Source organism: Ornithodoros turicata, chromosome 5, assembly GCF_037126465.1.
Source record: "Ornithodoros turicata isolate Travis chromosome 5, ASM3712646v1, whole genome shotgun sequence".
NCBI lineage: Eukaryota > Metazoa > Arthropoda > Arachnida > Ixodida > Argasidae > Ornithodoros > Ornithodoros turicata.
The window spans coordinates 27,151,238-27,168,363 of record NC_088205.1 but is presented as its reverse complement, the minus strand read 5'-3'; the positions used below and the strand labels follow the sequence as shown (position 1 = coordinate 27,168,363).

The 17,126-nt window shown below is 49.0% G+C and overlaps 2 protein-coding genes across 6 annotated transcripts in view; one reads left to right on the top strand and one right to left on the bottom strand.

Annotated features, from left to right (window-relative positions):
- LOC135394256 (uncharacterized) overlaps positions 1 to 17,126 on the top strand; it is a 726,492-nt gene that overhangs the window by 139,435 nt on the left and 569,931 nt on the right. The window lies entirely within an intron of this gene.
- The window catches only part of LOC135394255 (CD151 antigen-like), a 257,319-nt gene that overhangs the window by 15,492 nt on the left and 224,701 nt on the right, over positions 1 to 17,126 (bottom strand). For all 5 annotated transcript variants that reach the window (XM_064624919.1, XM_064624917.1, XM_064624920.1 and 2 more), the window contains one exon: positions 188 to 344. The gene's annotated coding sequence lies outside the window, so the exon portion shown is untranslated. The remainder of the gene's footprint in view (positions 1 to 187; positions 345 to 17,126) is intronic.

Here is a 17,126-nt window from a genome sequence, read left to right as displayed (position 1 = left end):
TAACACTCATTGAGTAAGATATCGAGAATATTGATACAAACATCGGTGTCGTTCCATCGCTATACTGCTCTGTTGGTACTCGTCGTGTAATTCGTTAAATTAATCGATTATTAAATCCTGTTCAGTTCTGCGTGTCCTTTATATCTTAGTTGAGAATAAGGACTGTAAACATTATTCTCTCACTTACTGTTCAATCTCGGCACATGGAATGTAATCAGCGTTGGGTGTTGCCTCCTCTTGTTCCTGCTGACAAAGAGTTGCACCCGCTGTTGCGTCGAGAGTGCTGCTGACCTCTTCGCGATTGTGGCCATGGTTCCATCGCTTGCAGCTACCCACTACTGCGTCTGAAAATAACGCACACTGTCACACGTACGAAATATTCGACGAGAAGCATTATCAAGAAGCATCATCGACAGTGTCGGTCATAGTATTTGCACCTCTACCGCTTGCCATACAGTTGCTGTCTTGCTCCTGACACTCATGACAACACTCATGGGCTACTGGGCTCGGGGCCGGCGAGTGAGGTTACGGGCCGCAGCGGTGTGTCATGAACGGGCCCCTTCCGGATGTATCGGCTTAGTCCCTGATGCTGTTATAGGAAAATTTAATGAGACAGGTATGAGACAGGTATGGTCACATGTTCAGGGGCTGCAGGATGACGCAACGATTATGTACAACGGTTATTTACAACATGGTGATCGATGAAATGATATGATATAGTTCACGGCGGCGTGCCCTTGATCGTAACGCAGCCACCTCGGGCTGAAAGCGACGGATGGAAGCGCCATCGACGAAGAAACCTGTCATCTCCAATAGCGAACAGTTCCCGCTGCAACTCAGTAGTGAGCAGTATGCGCGCTCTCCGCACCAAGCAAAAAATGGGCACATCTCGACGACGTTGCGCGACTGCCTTACAACGAGCCTCCCAAAGCACAACCGCGCCGCAAGCTGTGAGAAGTACACTAAGGCGGTGTGGGTGACGTTGGTTAAAGCGCACCGGGCATACTATGTTCGTGCTTCGTCGGACAAGGTTCCAAAAGACGCGAGCAATGCGGCAGGCAAACAACACGTGCATGTTTGTCTCACGTTCACTGCAGTAAGGGCACAAATCTGTCGCTGTTACGTGCCACGAGTACAGGCGGTCCCGTGTGGGTTGCACGCCCCACGCGAAAGACCACATGGTGTCCCGCAGAAATCCAGGGAGCCATGTAAACACCGTCCATGCTATGTTTGACGCCTGCTCAACACGCACTCGAAGGCTCTCGCTCGCTGACACGGAGTCCAGCAACAGCGCACCAGCCATCGAAGAGGGGGAAGCCGCAACGAGGCTGCCATCAGGAACAAGGGGCGAGAGCTGTTGGTAGTACGTATGAACCGCGGCGTGAAACCCCAATGGTGCTACCGCCCGTGAACCACTGACAGGGTTTGGCCCGAGGAGTTCCACCCAGTAGGTGAGCAGCACTTTCGCCGGCGAGTCTTCCTCAGCGTGCACAATTCGCAACGTGGTGCTGAGAGCGATGCCCCGATTCATAAGCCCGATATCTGGAAGGCTCATCCCGCCCTTAGAATTCGTAAATGCCAGCATGGTCCGTAGGACAGGGCCTCTCCGCTTTCTCCAGAACAATGACAAGAGGCAAGAGTGCACCCGAACGACGACTGCACGTGGGGCAATAGAAACGTGACTAAGATGCCACAAGCGTCCCGGTAAGACAGTACGTGCGAGGAACGATCGTTCACAGTACGACAGGTCAAATGCCTGTGTCGCATCACACTTCGTCTGGAGCTCCTCCAGCGCCCTGAACCAGTTATCGACCTTTGGGCCGCGGCAGTCGAACACAATGCCCAGTATTTTTAGTGACGCGCTGAACTGGAAAGGCAGTGATGAATACGGAGAAAAGCTCCCGAGTGGCATCAACTTGGTCTTGGCGAAGTTGAGCATCCCACCGGAAAGTGCAGCATAGGATTCGTAGACTCGAAGGACCTCAGACGCAGAGCTTGCATCCCGCAGAAGAACCGTGATGTCATCAGCGTACGCACTGACCTTCCATTCCCCGGATCTGGGAAGCGGAAAACCGCGAATGCACGGGTTGGTCTCAATGTTCCATAACAGGGGATCAATTGCCAAGGTGAACAGAGCTGGAGAGAGTGGGCAGCCCTGCCGTACGCCCCTGGAGACTGGGAACTCCCTAGACAACTGCTGCATCATGTACAGGCTGCTGCGATGATTGCGGTACAGCTTGGCGATGGCACTGATGAGCCATCCAGGGAACCCGTACTCTCTGAGGACAGCGAACATGTAACTATGCACCACACGGTCGAATGCTTTCTTCTGGTCAAGTGAAAGTAAGCAACCATCCGGTACACGTGGAGTGGCGTAGCTCAGTGCGTCTCTCAGCCCTGACAGCGCGGTGTACATCGTGCGGCCTGGCACTGAACAAGTCTGAGAATGGTGGATTACTGCCGGGAGAGCATTTTGGATTCTATTGGTCAATACGGAAGTCACTATCTTGTAATCGCTGTTCAGCAGCGTTATTGGCCTCCAGTGTTCGGGACTACCAAGGTCGCCGCTTGTCTTCGGGAGCAAGACTATATGTCCATAACCAAACGACTCCGGGAAGTCGGCACCTTCGAAAGCCCTTCGAACAACGTCGAAGAGGAACTCCCGAATGCAAGGCCAAAACGTAGCATAGAATTCGGAAGAAAGCCCATCAGGTCCTGGACTCTTGCCAACTGCCGCACATCGGACCGCCATGTCCAGCTCTTCCAAACGCAGAGGATGTTCTAAAGCGTCGTGGTCGATCCGGGGAAGGACCGGAAGGCCCTCGAAGAATGAGCTTCGCGAACTGCTGACAGACTCGTCAGTGTACAAGTTCCGAAAAAAGTTTTCAAAGCCGGCGAGCACCTCCCCGGGGTCTTCAGTCACACTGCCGTCTGGTCTTCGGAAACGAGGAAGCTCACGCTGTTCGGTGCGGCGCACGGAATCCAGGTACCGGACCACGCCAGGGCCAGCAAGCGCCTGAGACCTGAAGTAATTTTGTCGCGCCCATCCAGAAGAATCTTGGAGCAGTAGACGGTAGTGGTGCTGCAGCGTCGCGAGATACTCCTCCATCATGGGTGTCAACGGCGCTCCTCTGCTCACAATACGTATTTTGGCAGCTAAACGCGCAAGCATGGCTGTTCGCGCCCGCGCTTTCCGGCGTCCCCACGTCTGAAAGAGGTCGCGCACCCAGACTTTGAACTCATCCCACTCTGCTGGAGTTGGCGACCGACTTGCTAGGTACTCTGCGATTTTACCCTTGATCTCCGAAACAACATAGTCGTCATGGAGAAGCGAAGAGTCGAGACGCCAACGCACTGCATGCCCAGTGCTGCCGGGAAGCTGTGAAACATCTAGAATCAAGATCACAGCATGATGATCACTAACATGAACGCCGAGCTGGGCAGTGCTGATTACGCTGCAGCCAGTAACGTACGGCTGAAGGTCCCCAGCTATGTAGAAACGGTCCAGACGGGACGCAGAGCCTGCACGTGACCACGTTGCCACGAATGTATCCCCATGCACCATCGTCCAGGCGTCGCGCAGACGGTGCTCTTGCAGCAACCGACGGAGCTCACGCGCGTTCCAAGTTGGGCGTCCGCGCCCGGGGCCACGAACGTCACAGTCAGAATCCACCACACAGTTAAAGTCACCACACAGGACGGCACCACTAGGTGGTATGAAACTCGTACGGAGGTGATAAAAGAAGGTGTTGGTGTCACTTGTGCGGGATGGAGCATACACGGTGATGAACGATAGCTTCTTCCCCTGGATAATGAAGTCGAAGCGCAGGGCGCGACCTTCCGCATCATGCCTCGCAAAGCAATGAGATTCTAGGCTCGGGTTGAGAACCACAACGCCCACACCACTCCGATGTACAGTCCCGAAGCTGAAAAACGCGCGGACGTTGCACCTCGCAGTAAAGCCAAAGACGTCAGCATACCTTGTGAAGTGCGTTTCTTGCAAGAAAAGTAGATCGCAGCTCAGGCTGCGAGCGAACTGAATAACGGAGACCTGTTTGGCGGGCGACCGGAACCCTTGGACATTTAAGGACATGACGCGGAGAGCCATAACAGTGAGGATGAAAGAGCTGGATACACTCATCATGATTCGCCGTCAGACGCAGGCGGCATGTGGACGCTAGGCGGGGAGCCCGTACGTGACTTCGTCCGACCACACTTCTTACGCTTCGGCATGGGAGCAGCAGCCGCGTCCCCAGACGAAGACAAATGCTGATGTTTTGCGGCTCGAGGCTCAGAGGAGTTCTCATCGACGTCCGAACTCGCGATGGAGTAGAGGGACGTTGAAGAACCATCCATCCCGTCATCATCAAGCACTGGCCAGGCCTCTGGGCCCAACAGATTGCAGTTTTCTTCCGTGCCTGCTTCAGAGCCAATGAGCTGGGGAAGACCGCCAGCCGCAATTACTGGCACTGTGATGTCGGGCAGCTTGTGAGTGCATGACGTGTCCAAGCCCACAGAATCAGGTACCGACTTAGGAGAAACAGCATTGTCCGTCACCCCAGCCGCCGATGCCAAAGCCGGGAAGTCGGAAACGCTATCCACAAAAGTAGGGGTAGCTGTAGCAGCAGTATCGTGGGCATGATCTCCGGTATCAGGCTCTGCCGGTTCCAAAACTGGGAAGCCAGCAACACTGTCCACAAGAGCACGGGCACGACCTCTATTATCGGGAGACGGGGTCTTGGGCCTTGAGTGTTCCCCTTTCGCTGCTGAGGAATAGGACCGACGCAGGACGCAGTCGACTGTGGCATGGCTCTGACCACATCGAAGACAGGGGGCTCGGCAGCCCACAGTTGGATGACCAAAGACTCCGCATCTCTCACAGCGTGATACCTTACAGTCGCCTCGGAAGTGGCCTTCCGAGCCACACCTACCGCACACTTTCTTTAACCCTTTGTAGTCTACCATAGCACGGTCCAACCCAACCAGAAGGAAGTTTGGGACCGGCTTCCTCATATCGAACTTGACTACTCGGATTCCGTTGCGTATAGTTGGACGGTCTTTGTAGACCGGGAACGAAAGATCCTTCACTATTCCATACGGTGCAAGGGCCCGCACAAGTGCGTCATCCGACACGTATTCTGGTAACCTTTTGACTGTCAAATACGTGATCCTTGAGCTTGAAACTGGGTCAAGAGGGACTTCCTTGTCTTCATACACCACCTTTGCGGCTTCGAGAAGAGTATCACGGGCTCGCCTATTTTTGGCAAGAACTTGGAAAGACAGACCACCCTGGTGTTGAATGGAGTGTACATTGTCGTGACCTACCAGGTCACAGACGGCATCCATGACGCCATCTACGGAAGCCTCGTCGGGCACGGTGAAGTTGAAAGCATGGTCCTTTGGGGGCCTTACGGTGCTTAGCGCGCAGGACAGTGCGGCGGACATCGTGAAGAACCCTGGGGTGGACTACGAGAAGTCAAACCCCAGGCAAGCGAAGTTAGGCTTAGTATAGCAGCAGGAGCAGAATGAGCGAACGTCTGTACAGATCAACGTCGTCGTCGTCCTGATGCTAGCAACCGTCGGGCCTTGGGCCGGGCGGGCCCCTGAAGAGGCTCGGGCCCCGTGGCTCCATCCCCTGCTGACGCCCCTCGCTGGCCTGTTAAGGTGGTCATGCACCCTTCATCTTTCCGACCATGTACAACAAGAGGATTCTTTTACGACTCTGTTTATGTCATTATGTTACACCTTGCACATAGCTTGATTTTGAAATATGAACGAGCTCCCTCGGCTAACCATATACATCACCAAAAGTCGTGTAGGAGGAAGGTGGCTCAACACGGACGAAATATGGTTGATGTACTGTTCTTAGGTATATTTTGCTAGGGCTTAACGAAATTAGAATTCTCGTCCCCGAAATTGTACATTTGGTAATACACTTGAGAGAGGGAAACGAGAAGGAAATCCTCCTCCCCCATGTAAAATCGCCATAGAACCCCTCCCGGAATATTTTTGTGGCTACGCCACTGGCCGCTACTTCCATGATATAGGCGAACACAAAGATTGTGGCGAAGATAGACGAATCTTGGGCAAAGAGACAGGCGAACACACTTGGAAGCCTGCGAACGCTTAGTTTCTTTAACTTTTGAGCTGTACCGACTACAGACGCTACAAAGGCTTTGGGCACTGTATTTTTGTGGGTGGCAATATGCGGCACTATACAGATAAGGCATCCAGACGATGAATGAAGCTCCATACTAATCTATCTTTTGAGGCTCGAGGCTCTCGCACTATCCCAAGAGAGAGATTAGCGTCCTGATATAACATCCACCAAGTGTTCTGTAGTGTAGCTGGCTGTACCGGAGTGGCCAACTTCTCCACTTTTTTTCTTCTCTACCTCCTTCTCTCTTGATAATCATAAAACCCTGAACACGCGCAAACGTGAAGCACTGTCTATTGTGTAACTTCGCTATATATATATTGGCATTACCGGATAGCCCGTACATATACTGCCCTCTTGAACTTTATTCATGCCTCCGGCCTCTCGACCAGTCTCTAAGGTCCCCTTTTTTGTGTGTGTGGTTTTTGTTCTTTTTTGCTTTTTTAAAGGAATAGCTAATCGAGCTACGCCTAACTAATCTTTTCTCCATTTCTTTTTTGAGTAAACATATCCCCCCCCCCTCCGTACATACGCCATCCTAGCGAATGAAGCTTTCTTTGTGCGGTAACCTCTCGCTTGTAGCTGCTAATAACGGCCTATGTGGTGTGTGTGTGTGTGTGATCATTGTTGAATGCAATTCCAAATTTTGAGCGGTAACCTCTCGTGACTCAAGGCGCCTGTTCGTGCTGACGTTGTGCCGTCTATGTGCAACGCTCAGTATCGGAGAACCCACATGGGACCGTTCTCATGGGCCGGATTGAAACCAGCGTCCTTCGTCGTGTAGATATGAAACTGCTTGCGTGTAACGCTTTGCTACTTTCATACTCTTTATTTATACACTTCCTCGTGGAGCACCACGTGCGAGTCACCACACAAGTAGGCTTTTGAATGCCGAATGTGTTATTTCGGCGACTGGTGTACCGGTCAAAATTGTTCTATGTAGTACGTTTTTATGTACAACAGATACTGGTAAATGCACGTGGCATTCGACATCTGATCATGTTCCCGCGATAGATAAGCTTTGAGATCCACATTTCTCACCGAGTTTCATTTAAGAGTGTGCTACGTCTTGCTAGCTAGCTGCCAATATTTTTGTGCTCGGATTTTTTCCTTTCTAACTCGTAACACCGGTACACAAACCAGCTAAAGTCTGATTCATGAATCTAAACGAAAACGCCTTAAAGGTACTGTAAAGCAGTACCGATCAAATGTCATTTAGTGTGGCTATTCGATAGTCCAAGCCACCAGGACAAAAACTGCGCAAGTTTCATTCCAATCGACGGTGCAATTAATTAGAAAATTACAATGAAAGATTACGGGCAACACTGTACGAGGTATTCGAAATGAATTCGTACTCCCGATATATACGGCGGCAACCACATCGCATGCGTATAACACTGGGCTCGACATAACAATCCACCACAATCCACCGTAAAAATCCGCCCCTGTAATCCACACAACGATCCACATCCGAGGATAAACGGATAAGCGAACTGAAATGCAATGCTGAGCCGTTGAAAAAAAATGTGTCAGACGTTCAAGAAGCCAGACAACGTCGGGACTTGTTTGTACACAGATTCACAGAGAGAGTTTGTTCGTTCGAAAGAGGCCGCGAACAGAAGGAGCGCGCAGGCGCAGCAGAGAAGTAGGGAGAGCCTCCATCGAACAGCGGCCGGCGCTGGGATACTTTGCAAAAACAGGGGTTAACAGGTTAAACTGTTAACATGGGTTTCATAATGCAGAGGTAAACAGGAAAACTAATAATATGGTTACTAAAATAACGAAGTTCCGATGTAATAGTGTGTAATACCAATTTTCAGTGTTGCCCGGTGTACAAGGGGTTGTTTGACACCAGGCGTCGCACCGCTCCACTACGCCGCATTTTTCGTGGCAAATTAAAAATATTTAGAGCGTGTTGTCGGTCGTATGGTTCCGCATATGGTATTTAGAAGCAGCAAAGTATATAGTCACATCACCGGCATACCATGCTTGCCTACTGCTTTACAGTACCTTTAAAGGCAGATTCGCCACGATGCTGAACCATCATCCGAGGAAGAGACCTAAGACGAGCCTCATGACCGTACAGTGCCATACTAGTTGCTGGCGTCCCCAGCCGGGTTCGAACCTCGGCCCCGGTATGAGAAGACGAAAAATAAATTAGTGTTATTCAGCGCCTCAGTGCGGGTCATAGCGAAACCTTTCAAATAGCTGCTTTGTAAAGGCGTTGGTCACAACTACTAACTACCCACTTGCCAGCTTTGTGTGTAAAGGGTTGTACGATGCGTTTTTATGTATTTCTGTCTCATGTAATGCCCCGTGGGGCCCTCGAGGTACGACCGTAAATAAATAAACGGTTTTATCACTAGTATTGTTTGCCATTCTAACTTACTACCTTCTTTGTTTCTTTTTTGTCAAGCAGTAACTTCGTGAGTTGCTGTTCAAACGTGTGATAAATTTAATTGAAAGAGACCCCGCCACATGCTTTTTGAATGTCGCACTTCAAAAATCGTTTGGCAATTAGTTCGGCAGGATGCGAAAATCATCTACCCAGCAGTGCCCTTCAATCGTCAACAGTCGTGCCACCGCATTAGCGCACGTGTAACGATATGTGGGACACACGCTGGACAGCACGTTGCTGTCCATACCTACTGATACGGACGGTCACGTGGGGGACCGTCACAAACATTTATCAGCAAGACCTATTTACTCTAGGAGGAGAGGGTTTCCGGCGTCGGTGGCACGAACACTCCTTCCATTAACATTCAGGGTGCGCACATATGGCTGGTGTGCCTCCATAAATGTGTATAGAACCCGATCATGCCACAGTCATGCAGTCATGTATACATGGTATTTTGTGCATTTCTCATCGCAGTGAATCGCAAATAGTGTAATAGTGTGCCAGTGTTGACAGACGTTTAAAAATTTCCTAATACAATTTGAAAAATCATTCGCGAAAAGTTTCAGAATAGGGTACACATGTGCTTTGGAGCTCCAGGTAATAAGATGTCGTCACAGCGCATGCTCAAAACACTGTGTGGGTACCGGACACGCGCATTGACGACTCCTTATTTCTCTGGGGACCGAAAGCGCTTAAGTACTCCATTCTAAAATTCCCACACAATATTGATTCCAGGATAAGCACTATTACCGTGCACCAAAGATAACAAAGGTCCCAAGTTCATATTGGCTGTTTCTGCCACTCAACGCAGCCCGACTGCAATCTGTCTCACTAATGCCCCAGCGACAGCGCTAGTAAGCCTACTGATTAATTTAGGCGGGGATTTTCTCAAATGCCTCACGAAAATCCCAACGAACGACATCTGCTTCGACGTTCAAACGGGGTAAACCGTTCCCTCTACGGAGGCTCGTGTTCTATCTTGTTGCGTTGTAGGCGATCGTCTGTGTATGGCCCATGCTGATGAGAGGAAGAAGCGATTTGTGCGTTTACGACACGGCTTGCACGCAAGAATGATTTTAGCGCGTTCTTAATCGATCGTCTGGGAGCAATCTTTATTCGAAAGAAAAATAAGCAAAGAGGAACAAAAATGGCTCAATGTTGCGGAAATTGATTACGCATATATATCAGAGTGCTTTTTACGCTTCAAAAAGCTTTCTTTAACGCTGTACTACAGTGAGCTTATTCTTTTTGCTGCCTAAGGTAAGCTGACTAGATGTGATGTGGTGTGATAAAGAAAAAAATTGGGATGTGAGTTTGGACTAAGTCGAAGTGGCTACCCCAGACACAGAAAGTACAACCCGAAAGAGATGAGAGATGAAACGATGAAAAAACAAAGAGGTGATGTCCAGAGAAGAACAGAGATGATAATGGAGTGCAGCATGTACATGTAGTTCAAAAGTTTCGATCAGGTGAGAGTGAAATGCTGACTGATTTGTGAAAGTATGTACGTAATGTTTTGTTGTCAACGTTAACCTGTATATTACAACTTACTATTACCTGAATTTGTTAAACGTTGTCAACCACGTGGATATCTTTTCATAACTTCTTGGACGAATTTTGAGGAGTAATTGCACATCGTTTACTATGTACTTCCGGGTAGCACTGGAGCAAGCGTGGGGGTCAAAAACGATGGCGCTATCGGTGCAGTCTCCTACTCATTTCTGCTGCGGGTGTCGATAACGGGGGGGGGGGGGGGTATATTGATTAGAACAAACGAAAAAAGGGGGGAAAGGACAGCCCAACGGGACGTCAGCTTACTATTCCACAAAGGAAAAAGTAAAATAAAAACAATCAAATAAATAAAAAGAAAATAATTAGGAAATAAAGGATAAACTGCCGATAACGGCTGTGCATACGTGCGTGCGTGTTTTCATAATTCGTGGCTTTACATCGCCGGACAGCCGTGATCATGAATTAAAGAACGGTTAACAGCCGACGGATTCATATATGCTCTAAAATCCACGAAATACGCATGCAAATATGCAACAAAAAATGCAGAAACATGCATCAAAATATGCAGCATCGACTTTGGAATACGTTGATTTTTGTGCGACTATGGCTCCTCCGGGTACTAGCCCCTCAACGCCCATAAGACATTACTATAAATAATGGAGAGTAACACGATGTCCGTTCCTGCTTGCGGTTCTGGTGGCAGTATACTCTACGATATTGCGTTCCAGTCGAGTCTGATTTCTCCTGCAAAGTGGACTTGCCCGAAGACTATGGCTCAGAGTTTATTTGCTGACGGGACTTCACCACTCTTAGGAGTGACCGACCTACAAATTAGCTTTCGACCATTATCATTTCAACATCTCATATCATATCATATCATCTCATCTCATCTCGCCCTGCCTACAGTCGTGGCGCTGCCCACATGACTGAGGTCAACAACGGCAAACTGGTCGCGTCACCACCACCAACACCATCTTCGCGTCCAGACAAATGCGGCACAAGTTGCGGTGAAGCTTGCCCAGGACCTACACTAGCACTGTCTTCCTCTGTCGTCGTTGTCCTCATTCGAAGGTATATGTAGACAGGTAGCGAAACTCCCATAAGCCCCTGCGTCTTCCTAAGACTCCATGATAAAGACAGTCAGCCCCATCCGTCCATGCGCGGGCTACTACAATTGTAAATAAATGACGTCAGAGATGACGTCACTGTATGAATAATAAGCAGTGTATAATCAGCCCTGGTGCGTCTGCCCGCGCGCGCTTTGTTTGTGTTTTACTCTTCTCCGATAAAGAACGGCTGGAAAAGACAGCTCCAAAGCTGTTGGCTTACGAGCCATGCTCTCCCCTTTTCCTGAGCACAAGGATACCTAAACACCCAGGGCAAGAGTACCATGCAGTCGAGAAGAGACTAAATATTGGTCCAGGTAAAATCGTATCCGAAACTGGTTTAATGACACATGGCAATTTGAAATGCATACGGATATCACGGGTGTTAGCAGGAGGAGCATGCTCATGACCGCATAGAAATCAGGAAAGTTCACTGCCGACATAATGGCCGGTCTTGTCATGGGGAAAGCGTTTTCGCAGGGGATATATCCCGTTAATCGTACGTGGTAATGTTAGCCTACAGCTCCGCGTTGTGAGCCCCGCTTCCTTGCGATTCTATTTCATCAAATGCGTGAACGAAGTACGTATTACGATGCGCAGATACAAAGAAGCAGGAGACACGGATAAACAAACGCACTGCGTTACATGCGCAGAAGATAAGGATCCGGAAGGGGACTCTGTTGATGCTCTTGATAGCATGCATAGGGCATGATAGGTCACCGGTACCTCCTAAGAATCATGGGGAAAGGGTGGACTTCCGTGTCTAAACCAGCAGACGACGCACGCTATGGGTTGTTGATGAACAAGGAGACGTAGAGACAAGAATAATTTTTTCGCGTGAACAGACAGAGCGAGGGGGGCGTGGTTTCAGATCACTCCTCCTCTTCATCGTTTTTACGTTACAACATCTTCCCGCCCGGGACTTACGTGCACCCTTCTAGCGGGCATATTTGTTGAACCGGACGACGTATGTCGTTTCTATTTTCCATCCTTAGTTGACATGCTCTTACAATGCCGTCTTTGCCATATAAAACCTTTTCTATCCGGCACATTCTCCATAGCATACGTGGCCCTTTGTCTTCCACTAGAACTACGTCTCCCACCTGCACTCTGAGTTTTCGCTGACCTTTCTTCATGAAAGCGCCTCTTACTTTCAAATATTCTTTTCCCACCATAGACTTGTGGCTTGCTGCCTGAGAGACCATGCTGCTATCAGGTCTTCATTAAAGACGTCACTGTTTGCTTGGGTGGAAGGCATGGTGTGTTGCCCACCAATGAGGCCTGCTTGTGTGAGAGGAAGGGGGCTCGCCGCGTCTGTGTACACGTACGTGAGTGGTCGATCGTTTAGAATACCTTCAATTTCCACGAGTATAGTCTCAAGCTCTTCTTTAGTCTTCACAGCTTTTCCAACGGCTTTTCGTAGAGCAGCTTTAATGCTTCTTACCAGTCTTTCATAGAACCCTCCCCACCAAGGCGCTCTTTCGACGATATATTTCCATCGTATTCGGTTGGCTGTTGTGAATTTCCGAACCGTGGGGTCGCGTATCACCAAGTTAATGTCCTTGTTGACTCTTTTGAAGGACCTTGCGTTATCACTGTAGATAGTGGTACAGAATCCGCGGCGTGCGACGAATCTTCTAAACGCCTGCAGAAAGCTGTTTGCTGACGTGCTATCCACCATTTCCAGATGTACAGCCCTAGTGGTGGCACAAGTAAATACTACAATGTAACACCTCTTGCTCGATTCTTCTATTTCGTGGGCTCTTGCATAAGGCGGGCCTGCGAAGTCCACTCCTATTGTTCTGAATGGAAGCTGCTGAGTAGTCCGGTCCTGAGGAAGTGGTGCGCTTTCGGGTTTTATGGACCTTGAGTTGAACCTTTGACACGTTACGCATCTTCGAAGTATTTTCTTTGTCTGCTGTCTCCCTTGGATTACCCAAAATCTTGAACGTAATCGTATCAAAGTGTCCCTGACGCCCGCGTGATATATCTTCACGTGTATGCGACGTATTAGTAACTCCGTGAAATATCCATTTTTGGGAAGAATTATTGGATGCTGCTCTTCGTAGGACATAGGTGGTGGTGGTGATGTTGAAAGGGCTTGCCGTTGTCGGCCTCACGTATGTGGGCAACGTCACGACTGACGCCCTGGGGAAATGTGCGTCCTGGGCCGACTTCAAGGGGAACTGTGCCGACATATGTCTGAAAGCGTCTGAGGAAAACCCAGGAAAAACCCCAGACAGCACAGCCGGCACCGGGAGGACATAGGTGGTGGTGGTGGTGGTGGTGGTGGTGGTGATAGGGCATGCCGTTGTCGGCCTCACGTATGTGGGCAACGTCACGACTCACGCCCTGGGGGAATGTGCGTCCTGGGCCGACTTCTAAGGGAACTGTGCCGACATATGTCTGAAAGTGTCTGAGGAAGGAGGACATAGGTGCATTCGCTAGCGTGCATTCTGCCGTCCAATCGCTAGATTCCTTCTTCATCTTTGAAATGTCGGATACTTCGATACAACGGACTGCCTGCGCTTCCACTTCCTTCAAACGGCTTCTTCTGTTCTCGCTTTATCCAATACTTTTCTGCTTCCAGTTCCTCTGCGCTTAATATGCCCGATATTCTTTGTTTTGATATGCGCTTAATGAAACGAAATGCTTTTGCCGTTACTCTTAGCAGCTTTTCGTAATCGCTGAAACGGTTAATATCAAATATGTCTTGTGTCTCATCATGATTCATGTCTGCCGAAAGTTGAACGGCTTGCACGGTTGATTTAGTGTATGTGCCTTCCTCACATTCATCCCTCAAATCTTTCTTTTCGTTCGCTTGACTTGGCCATTGACCTTTGTCCTCTAGCCATTGGGGCCCTTCCCACCACAATTTCCATGACAACAGCGTTTTTGACTTTACTACTCGAGTCATGAAATCGGCCGGATTGTCTTGTGATCTTACATGTTTCCATGCATGCTTCGCAGTCACTTTTCGTATTTCTCGCACCCTGTTTGATATGAACACCTCTGCGGAGGTCTCGGAAGATATCCATTGCAATGCAATTGTAGAGTCTGTCCAACAGTAAATCTCATCCAACTCACGTTGAAAGTTCTGTTTTAAGTAGTCCAGCAGCTTTGCTGTAAGAGTTGCCCCTAACAATTCGAGCCTTGCTAATGATAACGGCTTCACAGGTGCAACTCGTGATCAAGACATGAGTAATTGCTTTTTGCAACTTAAATCGTAGTAATGTACGCTGCGCATCCGTTTGCTGCAGGACTCGCGTCCGAAAGTATGTACAGTTCAGTACGTACGACCTTGCTCTGATTTCCGTCGTCATAACATCTAGACATCGTGATCTTTTTCAGCTCTTCTAAGTCTGTAAATCATTCAAGCCATCGCTCTTGTTGATCCTTCTCAGGTGATCGTCCCATGAGATCTTTGTTTTCCACAGACCCTGCAGTGATATCTTTGCTGCAATAATTACGGGTGCTAACATCCCCAATGGATCATACATCCTTGCGACACGTTGTAGCACCATACGTTTGGTCCATGGTGATTCTTCGTTCATGTCTTTCACGCTATTTCCTGCAGATATCTCGATCTCATCGTTTTCGAAATTCCAGTTAAGTCTAAGTACCTTGATTTGCCCTTTTTCGCGTACTTGTCTGTCAGGTTCTTCTCCCTCGAAATCACTTGCAAATAGTTGCATCAGATCCTTGGAGCTTGACGTCCATTTCCTTAATTCCATGTCAGCTGTGCTAAATATCTCTCTTGCTTCCAAATAAACCTTTCTTGAATCCTCATCACTGCTTCCTCCGATGATCACGTCGTCGACGTAAACAGATTTTTCCAACATCCGCACAGTGTCCGGGTACTTATCCTTCCCGGACTGCAAGTGTGCTTTTATCGTCGCTGCTAGTAGAAGCGTGCTCGAGGCAATTCCAAAGGTTACCCTTGTCATCCTCCATGTCTCCAATTTGTTATTTTTCGTAGTATATGGTATGTGCTCCCTCCACAGCGTACGAGGTACATCTCTGTCTTCTTCTTGTATGAGACTCTGCAGGAACGCCCGTTTCACGTCTGCGACAAGTGCTACTTTGTGCGTTCTGAAGTTGAGAAGAACCGAAACTATATCGGGGTTAAGGTTCGGCCCTGCATCCAAACAGCCGTTTACAGATGTCCCGGGCGTCTCAGCTGATGAAGCGTCGAAGACGATCCTGATCTTGGTGGTTGTTCTGTCTTCCCGAATGACAGCCTGGTGTGGCATGTAGTACACGAATTCACCGTTACTTTGACGTGCCTTGACCTTCTCTGATACACCCTAGAACAAATATTCCCTGATGGCTTTGTCATACCTTTCCAATAGGGTTGTGTCCTTATGTAGCCTCTTTGTTAGCTGCAATAGGCGTTTGTGGGCCAAGTAATAATTATCCTCCAGATTGACCTCGAGCTTCCATGTAAGTCTCACTGCATATCGATTGTTGACCTTTTGAAGATTCCTGGAAAACTCCATTAGTCTCTCATCATCTTCGGTTGTAAAATCTCTATGTTCCTGCGTCTCTTCTCTCCAGAATGCTTCTAATAGTTCGTCTTCTAGTTCACATCCAAGCGACACTTTTAGCACATTGACTGCGGCCTGCCTAGTGCATCGGCATTTTAAAGTAACTGGCCCTTGTATCGCCCAACCGAGAGTTGTCTCCACCGCGGTTACTGAATCACTTACCCTGTATTTCTTTCCAGTGACATGTTCCCAATAGTGGTCTGATCCCACCAGGACGCCTATTTGATCGTCTGCTACTGTTTCTTCGTCCCCCAAATGTCGCTTAACTTCGTCTGGTAGACCTTGCGTGTTGGGATCCACTCTTGGCAAGATATTACTTCCTATCTTCTCTACTTCGAGAGCTCTGATCGTCTGTGCATGTGTGCCCTTGTGCTTCTTTATCTTCAGGTCAACGACTCGCATCTCTTTCTCTGAAACTGCTCCTCCAAAAGATCCGATGAACAGATTCTCCGTTCTCAATATTCGACATCTTAGTGTCTTAGACACTGACTTTGTAATGAATGACCTTTGACTTCCAGTGTCCAGTAGTATCCTTGCTGGTTGCGTGCCTTGCCTTCCCTCTATTATCGCTGTAACGGTTTGAAGCAACACGCTCCTTGAAAGTTCACCTTTTCTGTTTCTTGCATCTCGTCTTTCGGATGCATGATATGTATGCTCTGTCGAACGCTCTTCTGCTCCCTCTTCTATGCATCTGTGGCGGCCCGTAGACGGCGACGACGACGTGCCTCTGCTGCCGCGCGCTACTGCGGCTGGCAGCCAGTTCTACCGGCACCGTCCCAACGTGAGGCCACGCACATCTGCCCGCTGGGACATTCCATCATCGCCGGTCAGGACTCATGTAGAGGGACACCACCTCCTCTACACATCCGTGGTCTGGGTTCGGCGGCCTACTGTGCCTTGGATGACTTTCCAACTCGTCCGCTGACACCAATGATGATTGTGTTCGCCTGTTCCGGCACATGCTTGTAGCGTGTCCGCCTTTGCATCTTCTACATTTAATTCTGCTGTTGCAAAGCTTTGCTGAATGCCTTTCTCCTGTGCATTTGAAGCAGCGTCCTCTTCTTTGAGTTTCAGCATTTTAGCTTCATACGTTTGCGATTTCTGGCACTCTTCTGATTTGTGGTTAGATTGACCACAGAATATGCATTTGCTTGTTGTGGTCATAGAAAAAGCAGCAGATGATTTTCCTCTTATTCCCTGTAGTTTTCCCGTTGGGGAGTACGAGGTGTGCTGTTCCCGTTTGAACTCTGCCAGCCGTTTGTCGTCGTCTCCTTGACATTTTACTAAGTCTTGCAGCCGTTGAAATAGTCTCTTAAGCTTCTCGACATTCTCCTTCATCAACGTAACCTCTTCCGCTTGGTTCTTGTCATGCTGGCCATTCCTTTTTCGTTCTTCTTCTTTCAGTT